Here is a 14,508-nt window from a genome sequence, read left to right as displayed (position 1 = left end):
GAGTCAACTCAGGACGCCTGGGTGTTAAAGATAATCTCCCAGGGTTATCATATAGAATTTATAAAGAAACCGACGGGAAGGAATTTTGTAAAATCAAAGATTCCAACGTCAGAAGAACAGATAACAGCTTTTCAAGATATTATAAAAAATCTTCTCAAAGCACATGCAGTCAAAAAGGTACCGGTGGCAGAGGAGAGAAGAGGTTTTTATTCTAGGATGTTCTTGATTCAGAAACCATCGGGAGAATTCAGAGCAATTCTGGATTAAAGGAGATTAAACAAATTCCTTATAAAAAAACGGTTTCATATGGAGACACTGAAAACCATACTATTAGGGATAAGGCAAGGAGACTTTAAGGCCTCTATAGATCTGAAAGACGCATATTTTCACGTGCCAATTCACAAAGACGACCAGAGGTTCCTAAGGTTTTATGTCCTCGGAAAACATCTTCAGTTCTCCTGCCTACCGTTCGGCATGTCTTCCTCACCAAGAGTTTTCACGAAAGTTCTCCTAGCTCTAGTAGCAGATATGAGAGTAACGGGCATAGCATTGTGGCCGTACCTGGACAACTTGCTGATCTGTGCGAATACGAAAGCGACTCTAATAGCAGCGGTACAGAAGACTCTTCAGATTCTTCAAGCTCATGGTTGGCTAGTGAACTGGAAGAAGAGCAAATTAGAGCAAACTCAAGACATACAGTTCCTAGGAGTGCGGATAAATTCAAAGAAATACAATGTGGCATTATCGGAAGATCGATGCAAAAAAATTCAGGATCTTTCGTCCCTAGTTCAGGTAGAGGACAGCATTTCACTCCACCTAGGCCTTCGTCTTGTGGGGATGTTGTCTTCTACGATAGAAGTAGTACCCTGGGCCAGGTGGAAAATGAGAATGTTCCAGTGGGACATAATCAGAGCGGTCCGTATAGGCACAGACCTAGACCAAAAGATAATCCTCACTCAAGGAGCAAAGGAGTCCCTGGATTGGTGGATAGACCAGAGCCTAAGCCAGAGGTCAGTGTCCTTGGTACAGCCCAAGTTCGCTGTCTTGACAACAGATGCAAGTGCCACAGGTTGGGGAGGTCATCTGTTAAATCACACCTGCCAGGGGTCATGGTCCACCCAAGAAAAACTCATGTCTTTCAGCAAACAAGAAATGAGGGCAGTGTGGAACTCGATACGTTGTTTTCAGATGTGGCTGGTGCAGTCTCATCTGAGAGTATTCTCGGACAATGTGACAGTAGTGGCATATTTAAACCAGCATGGAGGCACCAGAAGTCGAGGGTGGAAGTAGCAAAAATTTTGGATTGGGCAGAACAGAACCTAAAGTTCATAACAGCTCTTCATGTCCCAGGAGAATCCAACTTAGTGTCGGATTACCTGAGCAGACACGATGTATTACCGAGAGAATGGGAGCTAAATCCTCAGGTGCTCCACTTAATAACACAGAGGTTTGGGTACCCTCAGATAGACCTGATGGCCACATCTCAGATACGAAAGTGAAACATTTCTTTTCAAGGTACCAATCCCCACATTCCAGCGGGACAGATGCTCTCTCCCAGGGATGGAACTTCAGCCTCAGTTATGTGTTCCCTCCACTACCAATGATACCTCGAGTTCTACAGAAAATCAGAGAGGAGAAAGCGGTAGTTATAATAGTTCTACCCCATTGGCCAAACAGAGTGTGGTTTCCCACAGTCCTCAGAATGGCGATACAGGTTCCATGGACCTTACCAATAGAACCAGAGTTACTGCGACAAGGACCAATCTGCCATCCGAACCCGCAGAGTCTCCATTTGACGGCGTGGAAGTTGAGCGGTCAATCCTGAGAAGTAAAGGCCTTTCAGAACAGGTTGTTACCTTACTTATGAAAGCAAGGAAGAATATCTCTTCAAAGTCCTATTACAGAGTATGGAGAAAGTTTGGCGATTGGTTAGGAAATGACGCCGAAATCTCTAAGGTTGAAGTCCCGCAGGTACTGCAGTTTCTAAGCGAAGGTTTTCAGATGGGTCTTGCAGTATCAACCATCAAGGTGCAAATATCAGCCTTAAGTATATTGCTGGATAGAAAGTTGTCGGAGGATAACCTGGTGCAGAGATTCTGTCAAGCCATCAAGAGGGAACGTCCTAGAGTCAGATCAGTTATACCAACCTGGGATCTGAACCTTGTTCTGAATACGATGATGGATTCGCCTTTCGAACCTCTGTAAGAAATCTCTTTAAAAATGCTAACCTGGAAGGTAGTTTTCCTCACAGCAATAACTTCAGCGAGAAGGGTTGGAGAACTACAGGCTCTCTGGGCTGAGGAGCCCTATTTGAATATTCTTCCAGATAGAATAATATTAAAAAATAATCCAGAATTTCTGCCAAAGGTAGTTTCAAACTTCCATATGAGCCAAGAGTTCATTCTTTCATCTTTCTTCCCATACCCAACGGATGATTACGAAGACAGGTTGCATATGTTGGATGTCTTACGGGCAGTCTTCATATACTTAGAGAGAGTGAAAGACTTCAGGAAAGTTTAAAATCTGTTGGTTTTACACTCTGGAGTCAAAAGAGGTGAATCGCCTTCTAAAAACACGATTGCTAGATGGATTATGGAATTGATTGCGTTCGCATATCAAGAAAATGGCAGACCAGTTCCAGACCACATTAAGGCACACTCTACGAGGGCTGTGGCTACATCCTGGGCAAGAAGAGAGCAGGTGTCAATAAAAGAGATATGTTCGGCAGCAACATGGTCGTCCATCCATACATTCACCAGACACTATGGCTTAGAAGTCTCTGGTGGTCACTTTGGAGAAGCAGTACTGAAAGAAGCAACTGCATAAAAAATTCATGGAGTATCTTGAAGAAATGAAATTATCGGTAAGTATAATTTGCTACTATATATATGTATGTATACATATATATATATATGTGTATATATATATATATATATATATATGCTAGGAAATTAGGAGAGCGCACTGGTAAGTTAAAATGTAATAGCTTTATAGATAAAATGTAATAGTAACGTACATCCACGGTGTGTAACCACTATTGGTTGAAACGCGTTGGGCGTGGTTACACACCGTGGACGCTGTGACGTCAGCTGCTGGAACCAGAGCCGGTGTAGTGCTATCAGCGAGACGGAGTAGAGCAGAGCCCTGACGGTATTTAAATACATGCTGTATTTGTCTTCTAAAACTGAGATGTACGTTACTATTACATTTTATCTATAAAGCTATTACATTTTAACTTACCAGTGCGCTCTCCTAATTTCCTAGCAACAATACCCTTCTGCTCCATTGGCTTGGAGCTGGGTGTAGCTGCACATGGAGGAGTTTTAAAAGCAGGAGAGGAATTAACTCTGGGAACATTTGGACTGTTTGCGCAGAGACTGAGTATTTTACATCATCTGTTATATATATATATATATATATATATATATATACATTTTGTACTGTGTGCTCGGCACTCACTCTTGTCAAGTGGTATATGCTGCGGTGCCCTCCTGGAAGCAGGTACCTCTGGATACTGGTAGGTAAAGAAGGCGGCACTCAGGCAGACGTTTGTTGCAGTTAAAACTGTGGTCAGTTTATTCCAACATGTTTCGGGGTAATCACCCCGTCCTCAGGGTCATCATAGCCCAAACTGAACCATAAGACATACATATATACACACACAACAATTAACAATCAAGACTCTAATCCTACTCACCTGCTCCCCCACGCCATTCTGATCCGCCGGACGCTCAGCAGCGCTTCCGCGTCGCACTCCGGTGACGTAATTAAGCTGCGCCAGGACCCGGTTCCCATAGAAACCGCCGGGCACGCTCTCTGCTCACACTGGATGCAAGTACAGGCTTCGCGCTGCCGGCCCGTAACGACATATGGCTGCGCGGTGCAGGATGGTGTCTAGGCAACAAAAACAAACACAATTAAGGAAAAACACTAACAAATACAGTGCAACATATTAACCAACCCAATCCAACCCACACTATCCACGGTTCAGACAGCAATCCCAAGGCTATAGTGAGTAAGCTAATATGCAATAAATTAATAGGGGCTAAAGAAAATGACAGTAACATGATCTCAATAAAACGTTAATGATCACATGTAGAAGTTATTTACATAAAGCACTGCAGGCCTAGATTTTCATTAAGTCCCCGTGGTCCCCAACTTAAAAATCCACCTGGATTCTCGCTGTAAAAGGACTTTATCTCGATCACTCCCTCTGAGGCTTCTGGGAACGTGGTCAATTAATATGGCCCTGATACTAGGTACCCCATGTTTAAGCAACAAACAGTGTCGTGCAAAGGGTTGGTCACTACTACCCTTTTCAAACGCTTTTTTTATGGCGCTTCTATGTAATGCCATACGTTCCCGAAACTGACGAACTGTTTTGCCCACATAGGCTAAGCCACATAGGCAAGTTAGTAAGTACACTACGTGGGTGGATGTGCAAGTTAAGCGATGACGAATAGGTAACTTCTTACCCGTAAGGGGATGGTTGAAGGTGTTGCCAGTCATTAACGTGTTGCAAGTGGCGCACCCCAAACATCTAAAACACCCCAGTTTGGTTCTTAAGAAATGGGTTTTCTGTGTGCCTGTCATGTTGGAAACATCCAGTTTAACAATGTGTTCCCCTATATTTCGTCCCCTAGTGTGACTAGGTAAAAGTGAGGTATTGGCTAATGATGATAACGACCCCTCTGTCTGGATGATGGGCCATAATGCTTTAGACCGACGTACCCTCCTGGTACTGGCTACATTGTATCTATTCACCCAGGGGAGTTTGGGGCTGCTATTGGTATGGCAACGATTTGAAGGGTTAAGTGCCTCAGCTCGTGTGATGCTGAGGGCCTTAATCCTGGCTTGGTGTAGTGTGCCTAAGGGATAACCCCATTCTGCAAATCTAGCCTGCATAGCATCCACTGCTACCTCAGTCTCCATAGGATCTGACGTTATGCGCCGTACGCGCATAAACTGGGAAAAAGGTAGGCCGCTTCGCAATGGAGCCGGGTGAAAACTGGAATGGTCAAGTAACATGTTCCTATTGGTCTTTTTGATATACAAGGAAATGGACAAATGTCCCTCCTTGGCTGTAATCGTAACATCCAAGTAATTAATGGTAAAACTATCCACTGTATATGTGAACTGTACGGGATGTTGGGTAGCATTATGCTCCTCCCACAAAGCAATCAGGTCATCTCTAGTCCCTAACCAAAGGACTATCAAGTCATCTATATACCTTCTAAAGTACAGTACCGGTGACATGATTATGGGATCAAGGTAAAACATGTGCTTCTCTACCTGATGCATGAAGGCGTTGGCGTACGACGGGGCCACTGCGGACCCCATCGCACACCCCGCCAATTGAAGCATGAAATGACCATTAAACACAAAGTAATTGCGAGTGAGGACCTTTTCCAATAATCTTAAATAAAAAGAAATCTCAGGCCCTTGATAGGAGTCATTGCCATCAAGGAGGCATCTCACTGCTTCAATGCCTGCTGCGTGAGGAATACAAGTGTACAGACTGGTAACATCGGAGCTACACAGCAACGTACCCTCAGGGATAGGACCCAAGTGTTGGAGCTGTTGCAGCAAGGATGTGGTGTCCTTGAGGTAGGAAGGAAGGGATTGGATGCAAGGGTTTAGATAAGCATCAAGATACACAGACACTGGGTGATAGAGTGACCCTCTGGCAGACACTATGAGCCTGCCAGGAGGGTCCACCAGTGTCTTGTGGACCTTGGGCACCGTGTAAAATAGTGGGGCCCTAGGGTGATCAATCGTGAGTGCTCGGACCACTTTGCTAGAAATGGTACCTGATTCATTAGCCTCTTGCAATATTGAGTCAAGTTCAATTTTATACTCTTTGGTGGGGTCCCTCGTGAGCTTTTTGTAAACCTTAGTGTCATTTAACTGCCGTTCACATTCTCTAACGTAATCAGATAAATTTAAGACCACGATAGCCCCTCCCTTATCAGCCTTACGTATAATGATGTCGGTACTGTCACGATCCGGGTATCTGGACGCCATTACTTGCCTTTCAGATGTCTCCTGAGGCTGGCTCAGCGTTCCAAGGCCGGATCTTATCTGTGTCCACATACTGCATATCCCTCCTGTCACGCTGAGATGCTGTCACAGCGGCGCCATGTTTAAATCCTGCATGGCGTCTCCCGTTCTCCGCGGCCTCCGCCACCGCTCCTGTGTTATTAGTGCAGGTTGTCAGTGTGGTGTTCCATGCCTGCCGCGGCCTCCGCTGTCATCCATGAGTCTCAGCATACATTATCAGTCTGGCGTCTCCTGTCCTCTGCGGCCGGCACCGCCATTACAGTTATGTTTCCACATGGATTCCCAAACCAGTTTTCCCTCCAAGTTCTAACATGGGCGCAGCCATGTTGGATTCAATCACATGCTTCAGTTCCTCCAATCCACTGCCTGGAAATCTGCATAATTGCCCAGCCAATACCTGCATTGCTGCAGGTATAAGTATCCTGTGCCTGGGCCAGGAAGTCGTCAGTGCTTTGTTTGTCATATCTTGTTCCAGTCTCTCTCCTGTGGTTGTTTCTCCAGGTTCCAGCTCCTGTCTCCAGCATCCACTAAAGAGACCCGCACCTGCCTACCATCCTGCGGTGCAGCCTGACTCTGCAGTCCTCCATGGCTGATCCAGTTTCCAGCTTCCAGCTATTGCATCTGCTTCCAGCAGTATCCACTACCACCGGTAATCATCCTTCAACTCCTCTATTTCCACGCTCCCTAGCATCTTACTATATTCACTCCGTGTTTCATCACCTGGCTGGTTTCACCCAGCATTCATTCAGTGACTTTATCATCTGGCTGATCCCATTCCGCATCCACTCCGTGTCTTACCACCTGGCTGGTTCTAACCAGCAAATACAACAGCTGATTCAAGTTACCAACTTCATCTGTTCCATCTACTGGCATGTTCCTCGGATATATTCACTACTACAGCCAGGCCTGGTAAGGTTATTCCATCTAAGGACTTTAACAGCTGTTCTTAACTTACCAGTGCCCTGTGAAACCATTTCATGGTCAGAGTGCTCCAGGAATTATATTATTTATTATTGCCATTATTTAACCTTGAATGCTGTCTGTTTACACGGAGTCTGTAAATAAACTTTTATTTTGACTTTTACCTGGTTGTCATGGTCACACCTTCGGGTTTCATTTAAACACTTACATGGCCAGGGGTCTGATTAAACCTCCCCGGTTTAAGTTCCTCTCAGCCCCTACAACTGAGGCTTTCTCCTGTCAGCCAAAACCCTCAGTTGTGACAGTAAGCACTGACCATATGAATCCAGCCGGAGACCAGGATCAAGCGGCTAGGCCGATGCAAGAACTGGCAGCCAGACTCGAACATCAGAAGGCTGCACAAGGCCACATCATCCGCTGTCTCCAGGATCTCTCTACGTGGCTGGATGGGATTCAAACGACCCTCCGTGGACCTGGCACGTCCGGTGCGTCCACTACAGTGACACCAGCTGTAACCCCACCCACCTTACCCATTTCTAGTCCACGTCTTCATCTTCCAACGCCAGCAAAATTTGACGGATCTCCAAGGTTTTGCAGGGGATTTCTCAACCAATGTGAAATACACTTTGAGCTTCAACCTAGCAATTTCTTCAGTGACCGTACCAAAATTGCCTATATCATCTCCCTTCTCAGTGGCTCAGCCCTTGACTGGGCATCACCTTTATGGGAGAAGTCTGATCCCCTGCTGTCCTCCTATACTGACTTTGTAGCTACATTCAGGCGCATCTTCGATGAGCCAGGCCTGGTAACCTCTGCTTCATCTGAGATTCTCCGTTTACGCCAGAGAACACGTACTGTGGGACAGTATCTTATACAGTCCAAAATCCTGGCATCCAAACTGGCATGGAACGACGAGGCCCTGTATGCTGCATTCTGGCATGGCTTATCAGAACGCATCAAGGACGAGTTAGCTACCAGAGACTTGCCCTCTAAGTTGGATGAGCTAATTTCTCTTTGCACGAAGGTTGATCTACGTTTCAGAGAGAGAGCAACCGAGCGAGGAAGATCATCCACTCCTAAATCTTCTGCTCCTCCTCCTCATCAACCATCTCCATCCAAGGATGAGCCCATGCAAATTGTTCGTTCCCGTCTATCTCCCGCTGAGCGCCGAAGACGTCTCTCTGAGTCTCTCTGTCTCTACTGTGCAGCTCCGTCTCACACTATCAATGCCTGTCCCAAACGTCCGGGAAACTCCAAATCCTAGCTCGCCAAGGAGAGGGCCGGCTAGGAGTAATGATCTCCTCTCCATCTTCTCATGATTGTAATCTCCCAGTCTCGCTCCAAATTGCTCAACGTTACAGGAATGTCATTGCCCTCCTTGATTCCGGAGCAGCTGGGAATTTCATAACCGAAGCTTATGTTAAACGGTGGTCCCTACCCACCGAGAGACTTCCTTCGTCCATCTCCTTAACTGCCGTGGATGGCAGTAAGATTTTTGACGCAGTTATTTCTCTAAGGACTCTACCAGTTCGTCTGAGAGTGGGAGTTCTTCATGCAGAATTTATTTCCTTTCTTGTGATTCCAAGAGCCACACATCCAGTGGTTTTGGGCCTTCCATGGCTCCGTCTCCACAATCCGTCGATTGACTGGACGACTACGCATATACTAGCATGGGGTCCCTCCTGTGCTGAGACTTGTTTGTCCAAAGTGCTTCCTGTTTGTTCTTCTTTCCCCAGGTCGTCTGATGTTCCACCTCCTCCCTATCAAGACTACACGGACGTGTTCAGTAAGGCTTCTGCTGATATCCTTCCTCCTCATAGAGAATGGGACTGCCCAATTGATCTCATTCCAGGAAAGGTTCCACCTCGAGGCAGAACTTACCCGTTGTCTCTGCCTGAGACGCACTCCATTGAGGAGTACATCAAGGAGAACCTGGCAAAAGGTTTTATCCGACCTTCTTCTTCTCCAGCCGACGCAGGCTTCTTCTTCGTTAAGAAGAGAGACGGTGGTCTGCGACCATGCATCGATTACAGAGGTCTGAATGACATTACCATCAAGAATCGATATCCTTTACCCTTGATTACAGAGCTCTTCGATAGAGTCAGCACAGCAACCATCTTTACTAAGTTGGATTTGAGGGGTGCCTACAATCTCATCTGGATCCATGAGGGTGACGAGTGGAAAACCGCCTTTAACACCCGTGATGGACATTATGAGTACCTCGTCATGCCCTTCGGATTGAGCAACGCTCCAGCTGTCTTCCAGCATTTCGTGAATGAGATCTTCAGAGACATCTTATAACGCCATGTCGTGGTATATCTAGACGATATCCTCATCTTTGCCAATAATCTAGAGGAACATCGTTACTGGGTAAAGGAGGTTCTGTCCCGTCTCCGAGTCAATCATCTCTATTGCAAATTGGAGAAATGTGTTTTTGAAGTTAAATCCATTCCGTTTCTAGGTTACATTGTGTCCGGTACCGGACTAGAGATGGATCCTGAGAAACTACAAGCAATCCAGAATTAGCCGATACCCTTAACCCTCAAAGGGGTCCAGAGGTTCTTAGGGTTCGCCAATTATTACAGAAAGTTTATACGAGACTTTTCCACCATTGTGGCGCCTATCACTGCATTAACCAAGAAGGGTGCTAACCCGTCCAAGTGGTCTGAAGAAGCTACGCAAGCTTTTCATCTTCTAAAGCAACGTTTCATCTCTGCACCAGTTCTGAAACAGCCCGACATCGACTCTCCTTTCATCTTAGAGGTGGATGCCTCCTCCATTGGAGTAGGAGTGGTGTTATCCCAGAGGGCTAAAGATGGCCATCTACATCCTTGCAGTTTCTTCTCACGGAAGTTCTCCCCAGCTGAGCGCAACTATGCCATTGGCGACCAGGAGTTGCTAGCCATCAAGCTCGCTCTAGAGGAGTGGAGATATCTGTTGGAGGGAGCTTCTCATTCAATCACTATACTTACCGACCACAAGAATCTTTTATACCTGAAAGGCGCACAATGTCTTAACCCTCGTCAGGCCAGATGGGCACTATTCTTTTCCAGGTTTGACTTTAAACTCCAGTTCTGTCCGGGCTCTCAGAATCGCAAGGCCGATGCCCTTTCCCGCTCTTGGGAGCAAGAAAATGAGTGAGAGTCTTCAGACAAGCATCCTATTATTAATCCGTTGGCATTCTCCACGGTAGGGATGGACTCTACGCCCCCACCAGGGAAAAGTTTTGTGAAGCCGGTGTTGAGGAAGAAGCTCATGCATTGGGCCCATGCTTCCCGTTTTGCCGGACATACAGGCATTCAGAAAACCCTCGAGTTTATCTCTAGGTCCTACTGGTGGCCAACTCTGAAGAAGGACGTCAAGGAGTTTATTGCCTCTTGCCCAAAGTGTGCCCAACAGAAAGTCCCCCGTCAGTCGCCTGCGGGGCAACTGGTTCCATTATCTGTTCCCAGTCGACCGTGGACCCATTTGTCGATGGACTTTGTTACAGATCTGCCTATATGCAACAAGTTTAATACCATCTGGGTGGTAGTTGACCGGATCACCAAGATGGCACATTTCATACCCCTCACCGGTCTTCCGTCAGCTTCCAAGTTGGCTCAAGTGTTTATCCAAGAGATCTTCCGACTTCACGGTCTTCCTGAAGAGATCATCTCTGATTGTGGAGTACAATTTGTAGCCAAATTTTGGCGAAGTTTGTGTCAAGCCCTCCAAGTCAAGTTAAAGATTTCTACAGCTTACCATCCTCAGACCAATGGTCAAACCGAGAGGGTGAATCAGGACTTGGAGGCCTTCCTCCGCATTTATGTGTCTTCCTCCCAAGATGACTGGGTTCAACTCCTTCCTTGGGCCGAGGTTTAGCCACAACAATCAATACCATTCCTCATCTCCTTCAACACCATTCTTCATCAACTACGGATTCCACCCTAAAGTTCCAGAATTTCAACCGCTTCCAGCAACTTCTGTTCCAGCAGTGGATGTCAGTTTTCAAATAACTGGAAGAATGTCCGCGCGGCCCTGCTTAAAGCCTCATTCAGGTACAAGAAGTTTGCCGATAGGACGCGTAGAGCGGTTCCTGCTCTCAAGGTGGGTGATCTTGTATGGTTGTCCACGAAGAATTTGAGGTTGAGAGTTCCCAGCATGAAATTTGCACCTCGTTTCATCGGTCCTTTTACAATTGAACAGGTCATCAATCCCATTGCTTACAGGCTTCAGTTACCTCCCTTCTTGAAAATACCCAGGACATTCCATGTTTCCCTGTTGAAACCGTTGATCCTGAATCGGTTTCATTCTGCACTTCCTCCAGCTCCTAAAGTTCAGACTCAACGGGGAGTCGAGTATGAGGTGGCCAAGATTCTGGACTCACGTTTCCGTTATGGTCAGTTGCAATATCTTATTGACTGGAAGGGCTATGGTCCTGAAGAACGCTCTTGGACCAATGCGTCAGATGTCCATGCTCCTGCCTTGGTCCGTAATTTCCATTCGAAGTTTCCTCTAAAGCCTAAGAAGTGTCCTGGGGCCACTCCTAAAGGGGGGGGGGGTGCTGTCACGATCCGGGTATCTGGACGCCATTACTTGCCTTTCAGATGTCTCCTGAGGCTGGCTCAGCGTTCCAAGACCGGATCTCATCTGTGTCCATATACTGCATATCCCTCCTGTCACGCTGAGATGCTGTCACAGCGGCGCCATGTTTAAATCCTGCATGGCGTCTCCCGTTCTCCGCGGCCTCCGCCGCCGCTCCTGTGTTATCAGTGCAGGTTGTCAGTGTGGTGTTCCATGCCTGCCGCGGCCTCTGCTGTCATCCACGAGTCTCAGCATACATTATCAGTCTGGCGTCTCCTGTCCTCTGCGGCCGGCACCGCCATTACAGTTATGTTTCCACATGGATTCCCAAACCAGTTTTCCCTCCAAGTTCTAACATGGGCGCAGCCATGTTGAATTCAATCACATGCTTCAGTTCCTCCAATCCACTGCCTGGAAATCTGCGTAATTGCCCAGCCAATACCTGCATTGCTGCAGGTATAAGTATCCTGTGCCTGGGCCAGGAAGTCGTCAGTGCTTTGTTTATCATATCTTGTTCCAGTCTCTCTCCTGTGGTTGTTTCTCCAGGTTCCAGCTCCTGTCTCCAGCATCCACTAAAGAGACCCGCACCTGCCTACCATCCTGCGGTGCAGCCTGACTCTGCAGTCCTCCGTGGCTGATCCAGTTTCCAGCTTCCAGCTATTGCATCTGCTTCCAGCAGTATCCACTACCACCGGTAATCATCCTTCAACTCCTCTATTTCCACGCTCCCTAGCATCTTACTATATTCACTCCGTGTTTCATCACCTGGCTGGTTCCACCCAGTATTCATTCAGTGACTTTATCATCTGGCTGATCCCATTCCGCATCAACTCCGTGTCTTACCACCTGGCTGGTTCTAACCAGCAAATACAACAGCTGATTCAAGTTACCAACTTCATCTGTTCCATCTACTGGCATGTTCCTCGGATATCTTCACTACTACAGCCAGGCCTGGTAAGGTTATTCCATCTAAGGACTTTAACAGCTGTTCTTAACCTACCAGTGCCCTGTGAAACCATTTCATGGTCAGAGTGCTCCAGGAATTATATTATTTATTATTGCCATTATTTAGCCTTGAATGCTGTCTGTTTACACGGAGTCTGTAAATAAACTTTTATTTTGACTTTTACCTGGTTGTCATGGTCACACCTTCGGGTTTCATTTAAACACTTACATGTCCAGGGGTCTGATTAAACCTCCCCGGTTTAAGTTCCTCTCAGCCCCTACAACTGAGGCTTTCTCCTGTCAGCCAAATTCCTCAGTTGTGACAGGTACGAGCCGACAGTGATTTTAATGTGGCTAATTCAACTTTAGATAATATACCACACTATCCACGGTTCAGACAGCAATCCCAAGGCTATAGTGAGTAAGCTAATATGCAATAAATTAATAGGGGCTAAAGAAAATGACAGTAACATGATCTCAATAAAACGTTAATGATCACATGTAGAAGTTATTTACATAAAGCACTGCAGGCCCAGATTTTCATTAAGTCCCCGTGGTGATAGAGTTCCCAACTTAAAAATCCACCTGGATTCTCGCTGTAAAAGGACTTTATCTCGATCACCCCCTCTGAGGCTAAAAAATGAAAGAATTGCCCGCACAAAAACCACTGAGAGCTTGAAAGAGTTGGTTTTTAACTTGTCATCAGTCCCTCTTACGGATCAAGAATACCGGCTATTGGCTAGGGGCCTATCCTTTGTCCCCACAGTTCCGGCAGACCCTCTGGAGTGGAAGGTTGAGGTACACCGCCTGGGACGATCACTGAGGCGGCAGGAACATTTTAACTCTTATAAGGCTGAACTTCAGACCTCCGATATTCCTGTACAGCTGCGGCAAATAGCCCCTCGATCCCAATTTAATCCCCCAAGCCTTAACCCACCTATACGGACATTCTTACGGATGTTGGAGACAGAAGTCTTTACCCCTATGTCAGATTTGGTATATCCTAATTTATCTAAAGTTGAATTAGGCACATTGAAATCACTGTCGGATCGTACCGACATCATTATACGTAAGGCTGATAAGGGAGGGGCTATCGTGGTCTTAAATTTATCTGATTACGTTAGAGAATGTGAACGGCAGTTAAATGACACTAAGGTTTACAAAAAGCTCACGAGGGACCCCACCAAAGAGAATAAAATTGAACTTGACTCAATATTGCACGAGGCTAATGAATCAGGTACCATTTCTAGCGAAGTGGTCCGAGCACTCACGATTGATCACCCTAGTGCCCCACTATTTTACACGGTGCCCAAGGTCCACAAGACACTGGTGGACCCTCCTGGCAGGCCCATAGTGTCTGCCAGAGGGTCACTCTATCACCCAGTGTCTGTGTATCTTGATGCTTATCTAAACCCTTGCATCCAATCCCTTCCTTCCTACCTCAAGGACACCACATCCTTGCTGCATCAGCTCCAACACTTGGGTCCTATCCCTGAGGGTACGTTGCTGTGTAGCTCCGATGTTACCAGTTTGTACACTTGTATTCCTCACGCAGCAGGCATTGAAGCAGTGAGATGCCTCCTTGATGGCAATGACTCCTATCAAGGGCCTGAGATTTCTTTTTATTTAAGATTATTGGAAAAGGTCCTCACTCGCAATTACTTTGTGTTTAATGGTCGTTTCATGCTTCAATTGGCGGGGTGTGCGATGGGGTCCGCAGTGGCCCCGTCGTACGCCAACGCCTTCATGTATCAGGTAGAGAAGCACATGTTTTACCTTGATCCCGTAATCATGTCACCGGTACTATACTTTAGAAGGTATATATATGACTTGATAGTCCTTTGGTTAGGGACTAGAGATGACCTGATTGCTTTGTGGGAGGAGCATAATGCTACCCAACATCCCGTACAGTTCACATATACAGTGGATAGTTTTACCATTAATTACTTGGATGTTACGATTACAGCCAAGGAGGGACATTTGTCCACTTCCTTGTATATCAAAAAGACCGATAGGAAC

This window comes from Pseudophryne corroboree, chromosome 4 (genome assembly GCF_028390025.1).
Source record: "Pseudophryne corroboree isolate aPseCor3 chromosome 4, aPseCor3.hap2, whole genome shotgun sequence".
Taxonomy (NCBI): domain Eukaryota; kingdom Metazoa; phylum Chordata; class Amphibia; order Anura; family Myobatrachidae; genus Pseudophryne; species Pseudophryne corroboree.
This window is presented reverse-complemented; position numbering follows the sequence as displayed.